General features: G+C 55.3%; 1 long non-coding RNA gene across 1 annotated transcript; it reads left to right on the forward strand.

Moving 5' to 3' along the window:
- Positions 1-1,950: 1,950 nt before the first annotated feature.
- On the forward strand, positions 1,951-4,116 carry LOC129403631 (uncharacterized). Its single transcript, XR_008629342.1, has 3 exons — positions 1,951-2,547; positions 2,924-3,105; positions 3,450-4,116. It is a non-coding gene; the product is annotated as an uncharacterized LOC129403631 (long non-coding RNA).
- Positions 4,117-6,480: the final 2,364 nt, after the last annotated feature.

Consider the following 6,480-nt stretch of genomic DNA (forward strand, 5'->3'; position numbering starts at 1 on the left):
ACCAGCAGGGCCGGGACCCATCACCCAGCCCTGCCAGGCAGTGGCACCCCACTGTGTGGGGAGGGGTAATTAGCAGCCGGGAGCAAGAGCTTCATTACTCAGTGCGAGCCTCGAGCCTCAGGGAGGCATTATCCAATCAGCTAATGGAGGGCTCCGGGAGGGGGCGAGCCGGCCCCCTTTCCTCTGGCCCCCAGACGCTGACGCCCGCTGCTGTGCACAGATGGTGAGGGGGAGCAGGGCGGGCCCTTCTCCTTGAGTCACTTGGCTGCCTGGTACCTTTTTGGGGTGCTGGAGAGGGGATCCAGCATCTTGGACCAGGAGGCGAGGGGGGGATGGCGGGAGGGGGGCGCAGTAGATGAGGGTGGGGATGACTAGCAGAGAGGTGGTGGATCTGGGCTGATTCACGGGGAGGTAGGCTCTGGGGGGCCTCGTGACTCAGGGCTGGGTGACGCCGCTGCCGCCCCCCTTACCTGCACCCCACCCAGCCCAGGGAGGTGGCTGGGGAGGGGAGGGCGTGAGTCAGGAGCTGCTTCTCCCCTGTTCCACGGCTGTGCCGGGTGCTGTGCTGGGAACTTCTCTGAGTGCTGGGATCCACGTGTGGAAGCACTGGTGTCAGAGATGGGGGCTTCCCGGCTGGGAGATGGTCCCCGAGGCTGCAGAGTTACGGAGACCCCCACTCTGAACCCTGATTTGCACACACTAGGCTAGCAAGTCCCACCGTCTCTCTAGAGAGACTGGGTGGGGACAGGACAGACTCTGGGAGCCAGGGCCTCTGTAAGGCTGACACCATGTGGACCCCCAAGCATTGCCAAGGTGACTCTTGGGGCCCCTGAGCACTGCTGGGGTGGTCCGGGGATCCAAGCCCCTCAGGACTTCAGCGTCTTCCTCTCCTTCAGCCTCGCACTGGTGCAGGTGATGCAATATCACTGAAGTGGCCACTGGGTGCCCTGGGCACTGCTTGGGAGGCTCCAGAAAACAAGAAAATGGAGGAGATGGTATGTGCACAGCTGGACAGACGAGAGGCCTGGGGGCTGGGAGCGGCTGGACGCGGCAGAGGCTGCGTCGGCATGTGTGCCATACAGGCACCCAGCTACCCAAACGCAGAACCCGGTAAAAACCAGTAGGCAGGTTTGGGGGTCTGAGAATGCTTCTACCATTAATATACACCAGAAAGGGGTGGGAATTGAGCGATGCTGGACCCCGAAGCATGCTCAGTGGGACTGTTCTGCTTACAGAAAGCAGGGTCAACCTGGAGACGCAGCGATAACCTTTTCCTATCTCTCTCTTCTGTCTTCCAAGAAGGACCAAGAAAACGTGGCCATTGGGAGCAGGTGCAGATTATGCATCTTTGACCCCGTGGAAGGGGAAGGCAGGTGCCATGAAGATTCTGGTCATTAAGAAGTACAATAAGTATTTCATATAGGGGCCTTAATTATTTATTTAGTTAGTTATTTTTGGTTTGGGAGCCACATCCAGCTGTGCTTGGGGACTACTCCCAGCTCAGTGCTCGGGGTCTTTCCTTGGAGTGCTCAGGGGACCATGGTGATGGAACCTGGGACTCCCGCATGTGACGCCTGTGCCCAGCCCTCTGTAGCCTCTCCCCAGTGGCTACAGAGACTTTTATTGGCGACCTCAGGCAGGGCTGGTGGAGGCTATGTGGCCACTGGGGGCAGTGGACTGGGCACAGCACATGCGCCTGCGCGGCCAGGCACGTCCATGCAGAGCAAAGGCCTTCAAAGAAGCACTAGTTCTTTTGTTCGTTTGTTTGAGTTTTAGGTCACACCTGCCTGTGCTTAGGGTTTCTTCTTGGTTCTGTGCTCAGGGATCACTCCTGCCAGTGCTCAGGGACCATGAGCTGTGTTGGGGATGGAACCTGGGTCAGCCACGTGAAGGGCAGGAGCCCTACCCGCTATGCATTGCCAGGGGCCTGTCTGGGGTGCTGCATGCAAACTACGTGCTCCAGCCCTCCGAGCCCTCTTCAGCCCACCAAGCTCCCGATTTGAACATCTCCTGGAGGCACCCCCTCCCTGGGGCGGGGGCCTGGCCCCCCTGAAGTACCCCACTTCACTGCAGTCCTCTGCGTCTCCTAGGGCCAGCTCCCCACACAACCCGGATCAGCCTGGAGCACACGCAGTGCTCCTCGAAGCTCCCCCGCACCAAGTCAGCATACAGATGGGGCCGCTGAGAGACGGCAGAGAAGAGAATGTTCCAGGGCTGAGTTGGCCTGTCAGGGAGAAGATGGCTTCTCGCGGGTGGGGTGGGGGTTCACAGCTGCCTCTGCCAGTTTGCAAAGAAGAGTCTTCACTGAAGCTTTGAATACAGCGTCCTCACACATGAGCAGAGATGGAGAGACCCCGAGAGACCTCGGCTGCTGGTGTCCACTTGTCCTCTCCTCAGGGACTCCGAGGTCTGTCATCTGTGATCGGGATTTCCTGCACTCTCTGGGATTGCTGGAAAGTCACCTGAGCTTGAACCTGGTCCCTTGAGCACTGTGGGGTTCACCCTTGAGCACCGCAGGAGGGCCGAGAACTGCTAGAAGGAGTCCAGGTATACTGAGCTCTACTTGGGAGTTGCTCCCAACATGAAACAAAATGAGAAAACATGGGTGCACTGGGGAGGGAGGGAGGATGGGGGGCTGGGATCTGGGTGAGGGATCTGAATGTAGGATCTGAGTGAGGGATCTGGGTGAGTGATCTGGGTGTAGGATCTGAGTGAGGGATCTGGGTGTAGGATCTGAGTGAGGGATCTGGGTGAGGGATCTGGTGTAGGATCTGAGTGAGGGATCTGGGTGAAGGATCTGGGTGTGGGAATCTGGCGATGGGATCTAGTTGTGTGATCTGGCTGTGGGATCCAGTTGTGGGATCTGATTTAGGATCTGGCTGTGGGATCTTGGGATTCCAGGAGCTTCCTGTCTTGCCTGCAGGGAGCTTCCCCGAGCAACGCCAGTGCAGTGATATGATGGTGACGCCATGCCCTGCTACTAAGGTGCTTCAAAGCCTGCAGAAGCCTGTCCTGCGCTTCCTGTTGTGTCACTTAGCACGTTGCTTTTCACCAATGGCCTTCAATGCCACTAGGGCTAAGCAGTCGCTAAAGTTGCAGTCAAAGGTGAGGGGGACGAGCCACATGAGCGGGACGAGTGGTCAGGGGACAACTTACTAACAGACCGAGCAGATACTGCTTGTGTGTGTGTGTGTGTGTGTGTGTGAACGCACACACATGCATGTGTGTTTGTGTGTATATATGAGTTGTGTGTTTATGAATGTTGTATGAGCATGTATGCATATGTGTATATGTATGTGTTGTGTGTGTGTTGTGTATGTGTTCCCTCTTCATGGAGAGGGCGGTGCCACTGAGCCCTCTCATAACACTCTATTTGATCACTTTACCACCGAGAACAGGGTTCAATATGCGGCTAAATTTTCTTTTTTTTTTTTCTTTCTTTTTTGCAGTGGCACCTTCCACGTGGGGCCACTCCCAGTTACACCTGGCCAGCTGGGCTGGACAGATCCACTTGCGGGACCAGGGATGTGATGCGATATGGGCCCAGCAGTGCTGGGGTCGAGGTGGATCTTTGATTTTCGTTTAATTTGGTTTTGGACCACGCCCAGTGATGCTCAGGGCTCACTTCTGGCTCTGCGCTCAGGGGCCCCTATGTCGTGCAGGTATCCAACCGGTCATCTGCGAGCAAAGCCAGAGCCTTCACTGACGTCCTTCCCCTCCAGCCCCACTACATGGGGTCCGAGTGCAAGCAGGCAAGTACCCACAATGGCTGGGCTCTCTCCCTTGCCCTGACTTCTGATTCCCAAACTTCCACGAGGGAGGCTGAGTGAAGGAGGGTGGCAGGCTCACCCTGCTGACGTGTGTCCTTTCCCATGAAGACACTGGTGAGCGCTCCTACGTAAGAGCTTAGATGAGGCAGCCAACTGCCCTGCTGGCCATCCGGATTAATGCCTCATGCATTGCTGGAAAAGCTGGTGGACAGACTCAGAAAGAGACCCTGCCCGCCCTCTTGCCATCTGGCTGCTGCTCTGTGGTATGTAGGAGGACGCCGTTGGTCAGCAGCTTCATGTCCATAGGGGATACTACAGGACTGAGCACTGGTGTGGTGGTCCCTGGCCTGCCAGGGAGCACTCAGGGGCATGCGCTGTCCTCCGCTAGACTGGCAGTTCAAGCCCCCTTTGCAGTAAAGCTCTCAGAGCAAGGCTTGTCCGTCATCTGCACTGTCCCCTCTGTGGCTCCTCCGCATCATCCCCTCTTGCTGCCCTCTCAAGCAGGAATTCCCCTTGGGAGTCACAGTGCAGAACCTTACAAAGCCAAGGACATCCCGTGCAGAGACAACTGCTGCGGAGCCTGAGTGGGACAGAAAGTGCTCAACTCGGGTGGAATCTGCATCTCGAGATGCACCCCAAGATTTTGGAGGCCCCAGGGCTGGAAGCTGCTGCTTCCTCCGGCCACCCAGCATTTGGCCTGTGTGTGTCTGTGGAATGTGCTTCCTCAAGTACCCCCTATATCTGTGGTTTAGGGTACTCGTCCACACTGGGTACCTGGTTTTGGGGTCCCGAGGGCTCTCGATGGCAGTGCCACCAGGATTGCCCTTGGTGATAGACGGGGGGTGGTGGTGCCTGAGATGGAACTCAGGGCCTCCAACCTGCAAGGCCAGGGTCAGCCTCGGAGCCCGTCCCTGCCCCCGGATGTGTTTCTTGGCCAGGCGTCAAAGCGTCATAGTGCTGTCCTGTAAGACAGGCCACACTCTCTTCACACTGGTCAAATATTTTTTGTTTGTGTTGGGCCACACCCAGCTTGGCTCTGCACTAAGGACACACTCCTAGTGGGGGTTGGGGAGCCATATGGGGTGCCGGGGATGAAACCACATGCAGAGCAGGTGCCCTACCCTACCTGCTATACACCAGTGGTGCTCAGGACTCATTCCTGGCTCTGTGTTCAGGGATCACTCCTGGCGGGGCTCAGGAAGGCATATAGGGTGCTGGGGATTGAATCTGGGTCAGCCACATGAAAAGCAGATGCCCTCCCCTCTGTACTATCTCTCTGGCCCCTGGTTCAGACTTTTAACACCAGCTGGTCTGGTGGCCATCACTCCAACCTCCTAGGAAAGAGATGGGCAGGACCCCATCTCATGTCTGTCCCCACAGGCCAGCTCACCTTCCCTCTGACCTTTGCTTCCCCACCCTGCAGAACTTTTCTTCCTTGAAGTTACCACATCTGAATATCCCAACTCCTAAGCCACACGCTTAGTTAGCTCCCTAAAGTCAAGGAAAGGTGAATCCCTTGGAGAATTGATCTTCTGCCTAATGATGAAAAAGTAATATCTTTAAAAGCTTTCTCTCCTATTTCATGCCAAGGTTCAGGCTGATTTATTAGGATAGATTCAGCCGTGACTGCACACACCGCCCCCTCCTGCCCCCCATGCATGGCCAGAGAGCAAAGCCTGGACACAGAACAAGGCAGAAACTGTCTGTGGGAGGCTCTGGAAGGAAGATGCGTGGACAGGTTTGGGGTGAGTGCCCCAATTCTGCATGATGTGGTGCTTCATACGTGTCCATAGGCATCTTGGAAAGCATTTGAAAAACTTCCAAGAAGACAAGCTAAAAATACACCTGGCACAGCCAGGGTCGGGGAGGCCAGAGAGAAGGGTGCATGGCCCCCGAGGGCTGAGGCTCTGAGCAGGCGGCCAGACTCAGGGTACTCGCATGGGCTCTGGTAGGACTGAGTAGGGCAGCAGACAGCTGGTTTCAGAGAAGCCAGGAAACACCTAGGTGGGGTGGGGGGTACACCCGGCAGTGCTGAGAGGTCTATTCCTAGCTCTGCACTCAGGAATCCCAGAATTACTCCTGGTAGTGCTCGAGGGACCATATGGAAATCCGGGAATTGAACCGGAGTCGGCTGCGTGCAAGGCACACTCCCTGCCCACTGTGCTATCACTCTGGCCTTCAGAGTAGTTTTGATCTTTCCGTCAGTGGTGTACAGAAGGATAGCCAGTGAATCTCATGAATTCCTAGATGGGTCCAGAATAAAACGTGGAAAAACCCCACAGTCCAGGGAAGGTTTGCTTGGGGTCTGAAGCCCTTAGTGGCTCCCTGGCCTCCACCACACCTGGGACTGGGCGCAAACGGCCTCATCCTTCTTGCCTGCCCCAGTTGAGGATCCCATTTCTAATGCTAAGGGACCTTCTATGGTCCTTGGCATACAGCTTTCCCTTTTTTTTTCTTTTAAATTTAATTTTATTTTTATAAAGCTATTCACAATAATTTATTATATTCAATATTCCAACACCAATCCCATCACCATTACACCTTGCCACACCATTTTCCAAAATTTTCCACACCCCCACAAGCTTGTCCCCAAAGCAGGATCTAAATAATTTATTTTGAATTGCTTATTATGAATAATCTGATAAAAATTATCAAAAAAAGTTTTTTTAGAGGAAAGTGTTTGAAGATTGCTGTATTTCACGCACGGGGC

Source organism: Sorex araneus, chromosome 3, assembly GCF_027595985.1.
Source record: "Sorex araneus isolate mSorAra2 chromosome 3, mSorAra2.pri, whole genome shotgun sequence".
Lineage (NCBI taxonomy): Eukaryota > Metazoa > Chordata > Mammalia > Eulipotyphla > Soricidae > Sorex > Sorex araneus.